Genomic DNA, 15,849 nt, shown 5'->3' with positions numbered 1-15,849 from the left:
TACATTTTCTTTATCCATGTTATTTATAGGAGATTATTGCCAGTGTTGAATAGATGAATAAACTGGGGGGGAAACAAAGGCAAGATAAGAGTTGGTGTCAAATTTTGTATTTCCTGTAAGCTCTTACAAGTTTCCCTGAAAATGTGATTCAAGAGCTGTATTTTCCTTTGAAGATCGTAGCACAGTTGTAATGGAGCTGTCTGTAAATCAGTACTTGTCTGGAGTAAACTCCACCCATGTAGTAAACTGACCTTCAGACAGTCCCAGATGATGGGATTAAAAATGTAGTTTCTCTCCTTGAAACCTATTATTAAGGATGCTGTAATAATTTCCTGGGAGATGTTCCCTTGTGTCTGCACCACAATTTCCTGTTGAAATCCTACTGGAAAAGTCAGGGGGGGAATAAATCTATATGCTGCTGTTTTCTCAAGTTCCTGTGGTGATGCTTTCGATAGCATTGTCACCTGTCTCAAAGGATTAGGATTTGCTACCCAGAAGTTTTATGTGGAACAGTAGGCCTTAAATATCATATGCATCAACAAAACGGGTCCAAAGGAGCCATGTCATTGGAAACTGATCATCTGCTACGCACCATCTGGCAAAGCAGCTCCTGTAACAAGACGGAAAGCAAACAAGGAAGAGTGTAAATGTTTTGATTCAAGAGTTGTGCTTTCCTTTGAAGATTGATAGCAAGAGGTCATTTGATTAAGAAGAAAATGTTGTTTTTATTTCAACTCGGTGCCTCAGGGTAAAACCTTTTGGTTTGCTATTCTATCTCAATATAAAACATTGCTGTTTTAACCTTAAAAATAACTAATGTTACTAAGACAAATTCATCTGTAGCCAATATGGATGTTCTATGGCTCCTTCTGTACAAGGCATGCAAATCTCTCTCTTGGTTGTTTGTGATCATTCTGGTTTTCTAATATTTGCCAGTGGAAAGGCCCGGGCTTATTTCTTTGTCTGAATCATATTTTGATTGTCTTGTTTCCTACTGAAGTGATTAAAGCTGAGCTGGGCATACACAGAGTGTAACTTCTACATATAGCTTTGTTAAGCTGCAATCCTTATTAAAATTTCTAAAATTAACTTCTGCTACAAACTTATTTAATGCACTAAAGCCTTCTAAACAAGATAAGAGTAAATGAGAGCATTAACTGCATTCAATACTTCCTATCAGATGCATTTGTACGAAGAGTCAGAAGGAGGATATGATGGGCCCTGGGGTTTCAGCTCAGCAACATTGTGTGCCAAGGGACCAGACTCCTGGTGCACTGAATAGAATAGAATAGATCACTGAGGAACATGCGTGCTTGGTAGGATGGAAACTATGAAAAGTGTCTTTAATAGGCACCTGAAAGAGGTACTGAAAAGTGCTAGAAAAGCAGCTGAGCTGTCTCCCAGACTATGTGAGAGGATGTGGGTCTGAATAGGAAGTGTGTGTCCATGCACTTCACTGATAGAATACAGAATCAAAAACTGGTTGAAGCTGGCAGGGACCTCTGGAGGACATTTAGTCCAAATCCACAGTTCCAGTAGGGTCACTGGTTGCCCAGGAACATGAACAGAGATGTCGAACAACATGAGTGTACCAGAGGCTGTGCCAGGTCATGGCAGTGAAGACAGTGGCATCAGAAGTAAGCAGTCCTTAAAGCTGTAGGCCCATTGTTATTGCATTGTTAGGAGCTGTGTCCCTTTTTGTTAATCTTTAAAGGATGTTTTTGCCTAGTTTCTTGATTGGGTGTCCTTTTTAATGTTCGTATCTGTGCTGTGCGTGTCTGGAAGCAGAGCTAGAGAGTGCAACCATCGCTCCAGCCACTCATCTCTGAGAGACCTTCTTTTCTTTGGAAATTGTCACCTGTCCCGAAAATTTATGGCTTGTCTTTGCTCTGGGGCTACTGTGAGTTAATTTGAAGTATTTATAGCTATTACAGTTGTCTGACAAACAGGTTCAGCCAAATAAGAGACCTCAGCATAGCAGATTAAGAGCAGGGAGCCCTTTATTTATCTTGGCAAGGTTTGTCACAAGCCATCAAGGAAAGCAGTTGCTTTGTCAGTAGTATTGAATGGATGAATATGATAAAGAGGTTATGAAATGACCTCTTACAGCCTATTTTCCCTTAAAACAGAAGTGAGAAGGTCTTGCCAAACATCCTTAGGACTCAAATAGCAGTGGTTTATGCATTCAAAGTGTATGGGATTCATAACTATCATTGCCTTTGGTGTTAGTGAGTTTTCCCAAAATGCAGAAAGGAAGCTGGTCTTGAAGGAATCCAGGAGTGGCATGTGGCCCATCTGTTTTGCTGAACTGTTTCTCTAAATTAAATCCATTTCTTCCCAAATAGAGTTGAAAATATGTTTTGAAAACAGAGTATATCAGAAGCAATTTTGAAAGCAGTTCCCAGTGGTCTATTACAGATGCAGGTACTCTGATGATAATTCCTTGCTCCCAAGTGAGGTGCTCACTTAAGGCCCCAATTCAGCAGAGGCTTTAAATGCACACTTGTGTTAATCTCTGTTACATCAGTTTTGCTTGTGGTTAACTATAGCAGCATGCTCTCAATTAAACATTTCTGATGTGTCCTCTAGAAATAAAAGGCTGACTTGAGGTTAGAGATAATTTTCTCTGAGTAGCTACTGAACTCTGTTCAGACTGTACCTATCTGCATTTATTTAGCATGAGGCAACATGATCAGGGATTAAGAGCATGACTGAAATCTTCCACTTGACTAATTTGTAAGAGAGGAGCTAAAGGAATTGGGGGAAAAGCAGGGTTTTAAAAAATAATTCTGGGGTTACTGCTCTCTGTCAGCTATTACAGGGAGGAAGAGCATTACAAGTTTCAAGGCATCTTCAAGTAGACACACCTTTCTTACTGAAATACTCCTAAGAAATGGTGGTATGAAGTAAAAGTTCTGGTTGGAAGGCAAAAGGTTGTTCTTAAATATCAACAAGGTGATTTCCCCTACCAGGTTCTCCATACAGCAAAATAAGTGGAGTGTTGTGTTTACAGAAAGAAAATGTCAAAGCTTTTCTTTCACCCATGTTCTTTCTTCACCCTAGTAAACCATCCCACAATAACGATTGCTGTTGATGTGCCCTAAAGTCCTAAGTGCTTCATGTGTGGAAAAATTCCTGATGAACAGCCAGGGAATGGAGACAGTGATTTGTAGGACAACATTAAGTGTTGTAGTATTCAGAAGTAAGTACACTTTGCCATTTTAATTTTGATGCGTCTTGTGAACCCTGCAGGACTGGTAAGTCCCATAAAGGATATAGTTAGCAAATTGTGTGCATTTCAGTCTGAAACAAATGTGAAAAGAGAGGAATTTGGTTTAGCGCTATGTTTTTTACTGCCTGTGTAATGTTAGTATTGTGTTAGAAATAGGAACACTAATCTCTTAGAGCTGGCAACAGGTGGAGTAGGATGAACAGAAAGATTGTTCTGAATGCGCACAGGAAAGGCAAAATGCAGATGATGGGCCTTAAAGGGTCTGCTGTTATAATAACATAGCACATTTAGGTGTAGCCCAGCAGTAACCCCCACAGGCAGTCATAATTCATTTCTGCACTCTTGAGGCTGTCACTGGCCTGGCTCACATCTTGGTCCCAGCCCCTTACTGAGCTGCTGTCACATGAGGGCATTGAAAGGGAATGAAGAGTGACATTATCATGGTGAACTGAACATCTGCAGTGTCATCCTCCTCTCACCCTCTCTGGGGAGTGCCTTTCACTGAGTTTCATTTCTCATGTCCTGTGCAAGCAAGGAATAACCTGCTTTTTTTACCATGAGGGTGGTGAAACAGTGGCATGGATTACCCAGAGAGGCAGTAGATGTCCTGTCCCTGGAAACATTCAAGTCAGGTTGGGCAGGGCTCTGAGAAATGTGGTCTAGTTGAAGATGCCCCTGCTCACTGCATGGGGGTTGGGCTAGATAACCTTTGAAGGGTCTCCTCCAATGCATACAATTCTGTGATTCTAGGAACATCTCCACAGTTCAAGCCTGTGCCAGACACCAGCTATTCAAACATGCTACCGTTTGCTTGAGTTGCTGCTGCCATGTCCCCTGCCCTTTTTGCAGGCTGTTAAGGTGTCTCTTCTGACACTAGTCAAACTATGCATGACCCTGTGCTGTTTCTTTTGCCTCTGGCTAGTTGATAGTGTTCACTGTGGGTGCCCTTATTCACAGACGCATTTAGCTGCAGCCATACATGCCTTGTCCTCCTCATACAGTATTTCAAGCCAAGTTGTTTTTAGGAAAAGGTCCCAAACTTAAGCCTTGCTTTAACCAGACTAGGAATTTGCTTGCAGAATGTCCAGTGTATAGTTAATCCTTCCTAGCAGTTGCTACTGTCTTAGCAGGGAGTGCCTCGCTGGATGTGGTGTGCTGGGTGGTTTCACAGACCCTTCCAACCCAAACCATTCTGTGATTCTATGATACAGCAAAGCCTACAAGTCAGTTACCATTAAAAAAAATAAAAATTAAGATCAAAACCCATTTAACATGAGCATGGAAACAGAGTATGGCAGCTCTCAGTGTCAGCATGTGTCATGCTTCACTCAACCTAGCACCATTACTCCAGCCGTGAGAATCTGGAAGCTGCAAACCCCACATTTCAACATTGTCACAAGCTGGCATTTTGTGAGGTGCCTCCTCCCATGACTTTGAAAAGCAGCCAGTTCCCATCCAGCCTCAGTACTGACTAGGCAAATTGATGCTTTCTTACGCTTTTGCAGTGCTTGGAGTTGTATTTGAGGTTAAATTGCTCAACCAGACACTGTCGCAGTTCCTTTTCAGGTAAGTCTTGGCTGGCACGAATAGTTGCAGAAGCTGCCTCAGGAGAAGAGCTATCCCAATTGTGGATTCTGCCTGTCTGCATGGGGTGTAAACACTTGGTTGCAACTCTTAACTAAAACTGAGCTGTGAGGGGCTTTTACTAGGCCCCTTGGGATATATAATTTTTTTTATAATAAGGACAATGGGAAATAATTGCCCATGGTCTGCATCAACAAAGTCTGGAGCTGATGATCCAGCTGTTTGGTCTTTCTAGTTTGTGCTTGATCACAGCAGTGCTCCAGGTGCCTGATAATGGAGAAGTCAATATACCAGCAAAATGTGACCAGCAAAATGTAGGTTATCCGAAATACCATTCCTCTACCTGCTCTGTGTGGCTGTAACTATATATGTGTATATATAAGGCAAATGTAGTTAAAATTTTGCAAAATATTTGAGTGTTCTGCTTTAAGATGGTCCAACCTGAAGACTGGCTGTTTCATTTGTACGTATACATACAGGTGTAAGAAGGCTGACTTTATTTTCAGGTAACAGGATGGCTCTACATGTACTGGTACTATGCATTTTGACAAAGGATAGGGGTTTTCTGTTTTTGTAACCACGGCTGTGCTTCAAACAGCACAGCTCTGTGAATGAGTTATGGAGCCAGGGAAGATTTTGATCCTTTTATGTGCTTGTTTGGTGATGTGTGTGCAGCATTTATGTTGGTAAGTAAATCACTCATATAAAAAGCAAGCTTTACAGTAAATACAAAATCTTGCTTTTCATAGCTCCAGACTTGACAGCACTTTGTTTTTCACTATTATTTATATGCAGGCACCATTCTTTGCAAGAGATGCTGGTTTCTGTCTCTCTCTCACACCTGGCAATGCATTGCTGTCAGGAGTCTGTAAGATATGAATGTTTCAAAAAACTATGTGGTATGTATTGAGCTCTTAAGACAAAAGCTTCCCATTTTATATTTTAGATGTGCCCAACTAAGGGCAAAACACTAAAAAGAAGGAAGGAAGAAAAAATTACACCAGAGCTGCATAATTTCTTTATACTCTATTGTTTCATAGTAAAATGTAGTACAACCAGTGTGCATAATTTACCTCATCTTGTTGACTGCCTTTGCAGAACTGTATGTGAATCATTTCCTGTTAGTGAGTAAAATCAAGAGGTTTTCAGGGTTGTTTAGTCTGGGCAACTGGGAGTTGGTGTTGCTAATGTGTTCCAGGAGGTTAACCACTGTGAACTCTCTTGTCTGAGCCATTTCCCCCTTTTGGGTGGTTTTCTACCCATACAGTTGCCTTTCGGCTAGCAAGTTATCAGCTGCCTTGCATGTAACATGAAAGAAATCAATCTTTGGCAATGCAGAATCTTGAAAACATGTCCTGCCTGTCTCTGCTATAGCTGGGTAGAGTTAAAAAAAATGCTCCTCTTCCACAGCAATACTTTTTTTCTCCCTGAATAAATACATTCATATTATATATGCATGTTTTTTGAAAACATTGTTTTGCATTCACGCAAAATCACGTTAGCAGGCCGGGGCATTAATCTGTAATTCATGTCTTTGACTAGGGAGAAGGTGTTTCCTCCCAGGCATTTTAATGGAAATTTTTATTTACAGATAGGATGCAAAAACCATTAGGAATTTTAGGTGAAGCTGACAATGGGGAGTAATTAAGGCAGTCTCCTTCTGACCCGTATGGTGTTGCTGTGGAAAACTGGGCACAGGCAGTGTGGCTTTATGCTGCAGAGCCATCTGGAATGGGCAATTACACGGTTTGCAATTAGGTCCTGGCGTCAAGATCCTCAGGTCAGAGGCTTTCTTCAATATAGTGGTTTCTGTGGCACCAAGTCACTAATCATGAATGGGATGCCTGCAGGCGATTGCTTCTGGCAATGCTTTCTTCTGCATTTAACCTGGGCGGTTTTGAACAGCAGTCCTTCTTGTACTTTTATTAACTACATCTGTGAGCTTTTTATTGATTCTTCCCCTGTCCCATTATTTTTTTTTCCTTTTAAAAGCAGATGATGTATTTCTAATTAATTATTTAGTGGGCATAGTATGACATAAAAGAGAATATTTTACAAACTATTATATTTCTCTCTTTTTGTGTGGCTTTTCTCCCTGCTCTCTTGTGATCTTCCCACAGCTGATCTCATGGATGATGAAAGTACCTACTAATGGGCTTCCACTTGTCTGCAGTCATAGGTGTGCTACATTTCAGACCCTGCATGGCAGATAAATTCTCAAGTTCCTTAATGGAAATTTGGAAAGTATTTTTCACATGCAACAAGTATGCTAATGGATGACAAAACCCAATTCCATTCTTGAGTTTCAAATTAATTTGTATAAAAGCTCTGGTTTTAATTCACTTCAGAAAGTGCTCTCTTTATTCAGTAATAGAGGAAGAATGGTGAATATGGCAACTACTGGAAATCTGATGGCCATTATATTAATTTTTAGAAAAGAAATGCTTTCTTATTTGTCATACTGTTCACATTAACAGGATGGCTACACAACATGGAATTTCATTGTAAATGGTGCTGTATAAATCATTTCTGCATGCCTTTCTGTTTGGCTTAAAACAGTAATTCAAGACTTGAGGAGTATCAAAAAGCTAGATCAAAAGTAATATTTTTGTGGCAGCAAGTTTCCATTAGTTTCATAGTAGACCCTGAATCTGTTGAGCTAAGTGAAGGTGAAAGCCTCTGTAATGGGTTGGGGCAGACCCCCTCCCCACCACGCGCAGAAATAATGACTCAAACAAACGGATTGCAAAGGTGATGGAAAGTTTAAATAGAACGGTGAGTGCGTGCAGGAAAAAAACTAGAAATACAGTGACGAGAGAAAAGAACCCAAAACAGACCCAGAGAAATCCCATCCCTACCTGAGGGTACACCCGAGACCCCCAGGGCTCCTTCTTCCCCCTCCCATTGCTAGGCTAGTCTCAGCTGGCCAGATCTGAGACTGCCCATCCCCCCGTGGCCTTGGGCCTAGCCAGGCCCAAAGCCAGGAGATCTCTCCCCCATGTTACCGGCTGACGGAGGAGGAAGAAAAGAGGAAGTGCCAGACCCCGCCGCGAAACTTATAGTGGTGCAAGGGATCATGGTAGGAAATAACCTAATTTCCTGTGTCCACCCACTGGGCTGGACTTCTGGACACAGGAAACACCCCTGTAGCAGAGGGCACCCAGCCCAAACTACGACAGCCTCTTCAATGTATTTTTTGATATGTATGTTCAACTAATAGTCCACCAGGTCTTAGTAGCCTATAGGTCCAAAAGAAGCACTGACTGTGTTTTATTTCTAAATACACATACCTTGACAACAGCAGTTTAAAAAATTTTTGGAAAAGTTATGAGTTACTGTTTTCACATGTGCACATAGCTTGTACGTGTGCCCAGCAGGGAAAAGAAAACTTGGGAGGTTGTATGACAAATGGCTAGCTCTCATCATTGCTTCAGGGTGGGTGATCTCAGTGGGTTGGTAGGATGTGGGGTGGGATTGCACCATCCATCACACAGGGATGCTGCCATACCTGTTCCTGGTACCTCAGCCAGCTCTATTTGCTTTCCCCTGCCCTAAGGTGTGAATTCAAACAGAGATAGAGTTTAACATGGGAAGGAGGCAGGTTGTCCAAGGGGAAGGAAGGAGTGAGTAGAGAACTGGGGTTGCAGGGACCCCAAAGCTACCTGGTGCAGCTGTCTTTCCTGTTTTCCTTCTCCAACTTCTGCTTGGGCTGGGGAAAAGAGAAGATCAATTGCCTTGCTTCAGCTTTGAGAGACCTAGACCTACCTGTATGTTTATTACTTATTTTCCTTTAATACTATCTGTTTTCTCTGGAAGATCATGGGACAGTAGTAAGGGAGATGCATTCTCACTCAAAATTTTGTTGTCTTCTGTGTTTCAAAAGTTTGCTTTAGCTGCCTCATTTGGGCCCACTCAAGAACAGAAAAGAAAGAAAAAGAGCACAAGAGCATTTCAGTTACATGAAGTATGTTTCCGAGAAAAGGTTAAAAGTGGCCCATTTTAATAATTAAGAAGTGCACCTAGTTATGGTTCTCCACAGTGCTGGCTGTGTTCACCTACTTTCCAGTGTTTACTACATACATATTTTTCATGTAACCGAGACCACAAACTCCTGATCCTGATTTTACCTGCAGAGTCTCCTGTTAGTGGGCTACTCTGTAAAGCAGTGTGACTAGTTACAATGACCAGCTGTGACTAGTTACAGTGACCAGCTGTATTTAGTACTGTATTGCAGTACTAAAGCTGAGCCATTTTCCAGCTGTATGAGGCTATTCACTAAACTTAGCCTTACCTCAGTTTTGCTGGTAGTGAAGTTCATGTTACTTTACTTTCTCTTCAAGAGAAGATTCTCTGAAGATACCTTCATATCTGTACCTTTCAGTGTAATGCTTTTCTATGGCCTTGCTATTTGCAATTTGGTCTTTTGAGAAGTGAGGGACATGGGAGACTCTCATAAAAGGCGGGCATGCAGTTCAAAATGAGTTTTCAATTGTTTTTTGGTTTGCTTTGCTTTTCTCTAGGTAAATTTGCCTTTCAGAAATAAGCTTAAAGAACAGAAATGGTAGATACAAGAAGGATGTTTTTTCCATTTATTTATACGACCACTGCTTTCCAGAAACCTGACACGGTATTTTTGTGAAGCTGTGAGGACTTCAGATCTTCAGCTCCATTGCTGTGTGCATTGTCTTTAGGCTGCACTGGATTTCCTTGAAATAGTTACAAATTCAGGCATGAAGTTAGGTGTATTGCTGAAAATAGGCATATGGGCATACTACACAGTCTCAAGGGGACTGGCAGACTCAGGTCTTCCTGCTCTGCTTGCAGTGCACAGTGCACTTCAGCAGCTAGAGTTTTGCAGCAAATTGATGACACTGTCTAATGGAATTGTCATTGTATGAAGGCAGCACATGCTGTAGGTGTGCCTGTGCTTAAGGAATAAGGTGTTTTACAAGGGCACATCAACAAAATTACACTGGTAAATAGAAAACATGACTTTCCAAGTGCTAATTCTTAGACTTTAAGGTGAGATTTTATTTTCCCAGTCATGACATAGTGTTGAGTTTCTACCATCTTAAAAAGTATAAGAAGCAGAGCTGTGCTGAGTGCTACCACATCCTGTGCTTGGTTTTACAGCTTGATTTCTAGCCCTCTTCTGTCCTTCAATACATTAGCATCTACCTTAATTTCTGGTACCTTTGTATGTGGGAATTGGTGGAGCTTGAAAGAGAAACAGTGTTATTTTACTGTAAACTCTTATGACTGCAGTCACAAGTTCACTGTGTCTTGTAGATGACAGAGATGGATATGAGAAATGATGACACTATTAGCACACATAGATATTTATTTCTGTTGAAAAGCAAAAATTGAGGCAGTTTTCTATTCTTTAAATTAGGAAAATAATTGGCACTGTGACAAGTGACTGTTAGGGCATTACCATCAGCATTTTGCATGGGTTATTGTCTATATTTAGCCTGTATCTGGGGCTAACCTCTAGCAGTTATTCTGTTATCTGATGACTTCTAGCCAGAAGCAGAATTGGGAATAAGAGAGAAGATTCACAGGTTGAAAAGAAAATTGATTTAATGAAAGCCAAACTGATGGCAACATCAGTACAAAGTATATGAACTTATACTTGGCCCAGCAAAGGTACAACAGTCATACTAAACAGAGAGGCAGTCCTGGAGAGCAGGAAAATAAAGAGAAGCAGGGTAAGGAGAAGCCCTAGCAGGAGGCTCTCCTCAGCAAAGTTCGCCCTTTATACTGAGTGTGATGCTGTATGGTAAGGAATAGACCTGTGAGGCAACTCAAGTTGGCTGTTCTGGCTCACTCAGAACGGCTAATGGCCTGCAGCCCCTGGCAGGCCTGTCTTCTGTCCCAGCAAAAGCAGGACAGTTACACAAACTCACTCGCCCTGTTTGCAGGCCTTAGCACCTGATTTTTCCAATTTAGTCATGGGAACAGTGGGGACTTCTGGGTATGCTGCAGTTATCTTACTGCACCTACATCCTCATATCTCCTAGGGAAAGCACATAATGTTGCTAACATGTAAGTAGTCTGATGTCCTTAAATTAGCTGTAGAGGGGAGCTCCATGATCAGGATTACCTGTCTGGTGTCAGAAGCAACAGGTTTCTGTGTATGTCACCACAGACAAGTGCACCATTGGGTGCCAGCGTGCAGGGGTGTTTGGGAATGTGATCTGACTACAGTGCACCTCTGCTCAGCTCTGCCATTCTCACAACTTTCCACTGTAGAAATGGGCATGCCACAGTGAGAGACACTCAGGAAAGGAACTTCAGGTCCCTGGGACCTGCCTCATGGCTCCTCGTCATTGGTGTCTGTCACCTCTTGCCCAGGCAGTGACAATGGCACTTGATCCATGTATTACAAACCACTACATTATTGTTAAAGAGGTTGGTTTTTGTTTGCTGTCCTGATAGATCTGAAAGATCTGCTGTATGGTTTTGTTCTGTGGCATGGCCTTAGCAGGTTCATCTAAAAATCATGTATGAAATATCATCAGTTTCAGGAGATATTTTAAAAACAGAGGAGGTGTATTAGAGAAGAGATGTGTGGGACCACTCTTGTTACTGACCAAGGTTAATGAAGCCATGTTTTTAATTCCAGGTCAAAGGTGCAGGATGGATTTTTTTCATGTTGTCAACGATGACTTGCAGCCACTGTGCTAGTATATGCAAAAGTATCTCTCTGCTGTTGGCAGGTTGTGTTTTATTTTGTTGACCATCTGCTGCTTTGCAAAAGTTTAATTTAGTGTACACTGATGTACCCTCCATTTCAAAACATGTTTTTGAAGCTTGAAGGAGTGAGATGTTAGATCCTTAATGAAAGGTACATGCAAACCACTTCAGCAATTATATACTGGGAATGGAGTGACTTAGGGGTGGCTGTGTTAGCAGGAGGAAGCATGAACAAGGTTATCTTGGTCCTGGAAACTTGATGACATACAGAGCAGGCTGGCTAGGCTTTTGTACACTGCAGCCTGGGTTAAATTGTAGAAGTTTACTGAAAGATTACTCATTACCTTGTAATGTTAACTGGTGGTGGAAAATCCTGCAAGAGTTATGGAAGAATAAAGTCAAGCAAATGAAATTTGATACCATTTGTGTGTGTTTAAAGTAGGAAACATTTTTAGTGCAAGAAATATCATAGTATTCACCTTGTCAGAGGTAAAGATTTTGGTAGGACAGTCATACAGTGAGGATGATGTTAATGCCAACAACATATTCCTCTGTAAACACATGTACTGCAATTCTTATTAAATAAGCTTGAGGAATAGTGTGGATACTTTATGCACAAGTAGATGCATTTTTCCTCATGGGTTTTGTCTTCTCTGGAAGCCACAATTGGATTCAGTAGCATAATGTGGTTATCAGTATCACTGTGCTGCCAGTGCTAAAAATTAGCCTTGTGAAGTGCTTTAAATAGGACTTAATTCAAGTTTGAAGGAAGCTGTTTGTGTTTGTTCATGGTGAAAATATTAAGGATGTTGCATGTTTTTCTTTTCAAACAAAGCAAATAAAGGGAAGAATTAAGTAAACAATAACTTTGTGTTCAGAATTGGTATTAAAAATACTATTATGATTTTAGAATAAAGCCAAATAGAAAGCAAATGTATATTCAGTTTTATCTTTTCCCCCTAGAGCAGGCATTATACAAGAAGGAGTACTTAGGAAGTTTATGATACATTCAAGGGTCATCAAAATACATTTTCAGATAGAATAAAAAAATATTAAATTGCAGGAGCAGAGTCTAAATGCACCTCATCTGTCCAACAACTCCTGTAGGTGGGCTATTAGAAGTAATGAGGATAAACCAGCTTGGTTTTCTTCAGACTATTGAAAAAGCTTTAGCTTTAATCTTTATTTCTTGGTATCTCTTGCAGTGGGATGCGTTTCATCTCTTCACTGCCCTTCATATGTGTGCCTGGGGTTTCTCTCCCCAGCATGTGTTGTACCAACATATTCATGCTGTTCTGGTAGAGATTTCTACTGACAACCCCCCAGCTAAGTCATGCCAAAGCTGCCTTAACGAGACAGTTTATTTACTGGAAAGACATGGGAAACAGCTTGACATCCACAGTTGTGTCTGAACTGCTGGGTGTGAGCAACCATGGAAAGGGGCCTGATGCCAGCTTAGTCTGTCATCCATGCCACTCTATGGGAGGGCACTGGTGGGAATGTGGTGGGTGGTATGGACCAAATGTGGAGCTCCCTGCCCAACTCAGCTGCCTCCTCATGTGTCAGCTACCTTGAACTGGTACCACAGGACTGGGTTTCAGCAGACAAAACAGCATGAAATCCTCCCCAGAAGGGCCCTTGTCTTTCTTGAGGCAAAGACAGATTGGATTTGTGATTATCCTCAGCACAAGCTAAATTGTGTTTAAACTGTCAATGCAGAGAAATGTAAACCTGCAGCTCAGGTAAGTTGAGATGTTGTCACTGAGTCTAATGAAACAGCACAGAGCTCAGTGCTACATTAAACAAAACTGTCTTGAGATATTCGCCAAATCCCCTGATGTGGAAACACATGTTGAGAGAAATATGCCTTGGAGGTTTGCATGCTGTGGAGGCGAAGCATGCAATAAGTAGCTTTTGAGAAATAAAATTGCCAACCTCATTGCTGCTGCCCTAACTTTGTCATGAGGGTGGTACTACACCACACCTCAGTGTGTGGTGTGAAATGCAGCAGTGTCAGTCGAAATGAGGGGAATTAAAACTGAAGTCCCATGATGTAAGGCAAAAGCACAACAGAAATAGCATTGTAAACTACTGCTGTCCTGGAAATAACTATGTAAAGCCATTGTTATGACAGTATATTATATTACATTGTCAGTGGAAGTTCATGATACAGGATCATCTGTAAGTATTGTATTGCGTCCATGCTTACATAATAAGGGGCTTGCGAATGCTTCTTGTATGTACGTCTCCTTGTACTGCCTGGTATGACACTTGTCTAGAGCTAAAATCACATTGCCATGAAACTCTTCAGACAAGCATCTTCTACAGGTGTATTTTGAGGCTCAGTACATGTGGCTTTCTATGAGCTCTGATGGCTTTGGCCACTGTGGTTTGGCAATACACTTCTTAAAAGACTTCTTCAGATTCAGTAGAGCATTTTCTTGCATAAAAGAGCATGCCATGATCCTGTGATGGCCACTTAAACTACAGTCCACACTGAGATACTCCATGCCACCTTCAATGCCTCTGGTCTCTCAGTAAGTTTATTTTCTTGTGATACACAGAGATGCTGGGTGAGGGTGCCTGTAGAAAGAGCTTCCAAAGGAGGTTGGCTGAGCCATCCTCTGAGCTGTCGGACTGTAAGCACCAGCCTGTGAGAGTCACTGCTGTGCTGGTAACACTAAAGATAAATCTTTCAGTGCAAGGAACTTCTTGTACTGGGATTGCACCTCTGTGACAGGTAGTACTGGTCTTCAGCTTTTACATATACCACTTGTGAGGGGGGAAAGAAAAGAGCAACCAGCTGCAATGTCTTCACACAAAGGGCTATTAAAGAAGTGACATTATGATAACAAGCCCAACATCATATAGTAAAACAGGTGTCACACTTCTCTTTTGCCTGTTACACCTATTTCTGAACTTCTGTCTGTTCCTGTGTAGACTGTGTCACACTGCTTGGGAGGTGTCACAGGATTAGCTCGCCAGTTTAGAGCTCATCTCAACTCCTTTGCTATATGTTTAATTTCTATGGGGATCAGTTTTTATTTTTTCTTAGTCTGCTAGCATTTTAGAGCCAGTTGACAGAAATATTTGTGAGATGAACCTTCCTCCTGCAGACAAGGATGAATGTAGGTGTGTTATTGAAATAGCTAATAGTGAATGTTGTAAAACAGTGGGGAAGGAGTGAGGACAGATGGGCTTATTTTTCCTCAGGGAATATAAAATAAACTCGATTTGTCTTTAAATCCTTACACTCAGACAAGGAAAAAAAAAAAAGAAAGTGATGTTTACTCATGTAATAGAAATATCATAAAACCAGTTTGCATCAGCTAAGGAAATTTGGCAGGTCAGAAATTTATTTATGCATGTCTGTGTGTACTGGGTGTATGGGAAGGTTGATGCTTCACCATCCTCTCTCTGATAGTAACGTAATCTGTTTTCATAGATGAATCCAAAATATTTATTTGTCATTCTCTGTGTTCTGCAAAAGGGCATTTCTCTCTCAATTTAGGTCAGAGATCTTCAAAGGTGTGTACAGCACCTAGGCATTTAATTTTCAGTCATATTTGTATAATTTGTCCAGTTTCTTCTTTCTTGCTTTTTGACATTTTTCATTTCACAGTTTTTGTTTCAATTGCACATGCCTCCTAAAAAGATGTAGGCAAATTGGGCACATCTGCCAGCTGTACTGCTTCTTGTAGGCTTGGTAGACTATTGCTTTACCCATTGATTACTGCTGTGCTTTTTTTTTTAAACTGCTACATTTCTGGATGCCCAGCATGTAGGGTGAGCAGTAGCTCAGACTGGGCAGCTGGAAATCCAGCAACCTTCAGCAAATTGGGCGCTGCCTGCCTGTCTGATGGGCTCCCATCACATCACACTCACTACATCTGCAGGGTGAATTACTCCTGACCTGCCTGGTAAATGTGACAGCACATAGCAGAACTGCTGCATGTATGAGGATAAGGTACATAGAATCCCAAATACACGTGTATGGGTTTGAAATTTATGATAGGACACAGATCAGCAATCACCCAAGTCATCTCTCTCTCGCTCTAGGATAGATTTGTCTTGTATACATGCAAATGTTCATATCTGAAATAGTCATTAAAGACTGCTCTGCAGTTAAACGTTAACTAACCTTTTTTTTTTTTTTATTTAACATGCTACTTGCAGAGCTACCAAGTTACTAGGGTTTTTTGACAGTTTTAGTTTAAACAGTTTCTGTAGTTGTCCAGATTTTCCTTGGCTATCATGTCTGTCAGTAGTCTGCTGTATTGTGCCTGGCTTGAGGGGAGTGTTCTTTTGGACATGCAACCCTGTCAGTTCTGAAGCAC

At 41.2% G+C, this 15,849-nt stretch overlaps 1 protein-coding gene across 1 annotated transcript in view; it reads left to right on the top strand.

Annotated features, from left to right (window-relative positions):
• The window catches only part of SH3RF3 (SH3 domain containing ring finger 3), a 297,393-nt gene that overhangs the window by 19,672 nt on the left and 261,872 nt on the right, over nucleotides 1–15,849 (top strand). The gene's annotated exons all lie outside the window — the stretch shown is intronic.

This window comes from Melanerpes formicivorus, unplaced genomic scaffold, assembly GCF_026170545.1.
Source record: "Melanerpes formicivorus ecotype bairdi unplaced genomic scaffold, bMelFor1.0.p_v2 SCAF_1, whole genome shotgun sequence".
Lineage (NCBI taxonomy): Eukaryota > Metazoa > Chordata > Aves > Piciformes > Picidae > Melanerpes > Melanerpes formicivorus.
This window is presented reverse-complemented; position numbering and strand designations above follow the sequence as displayed.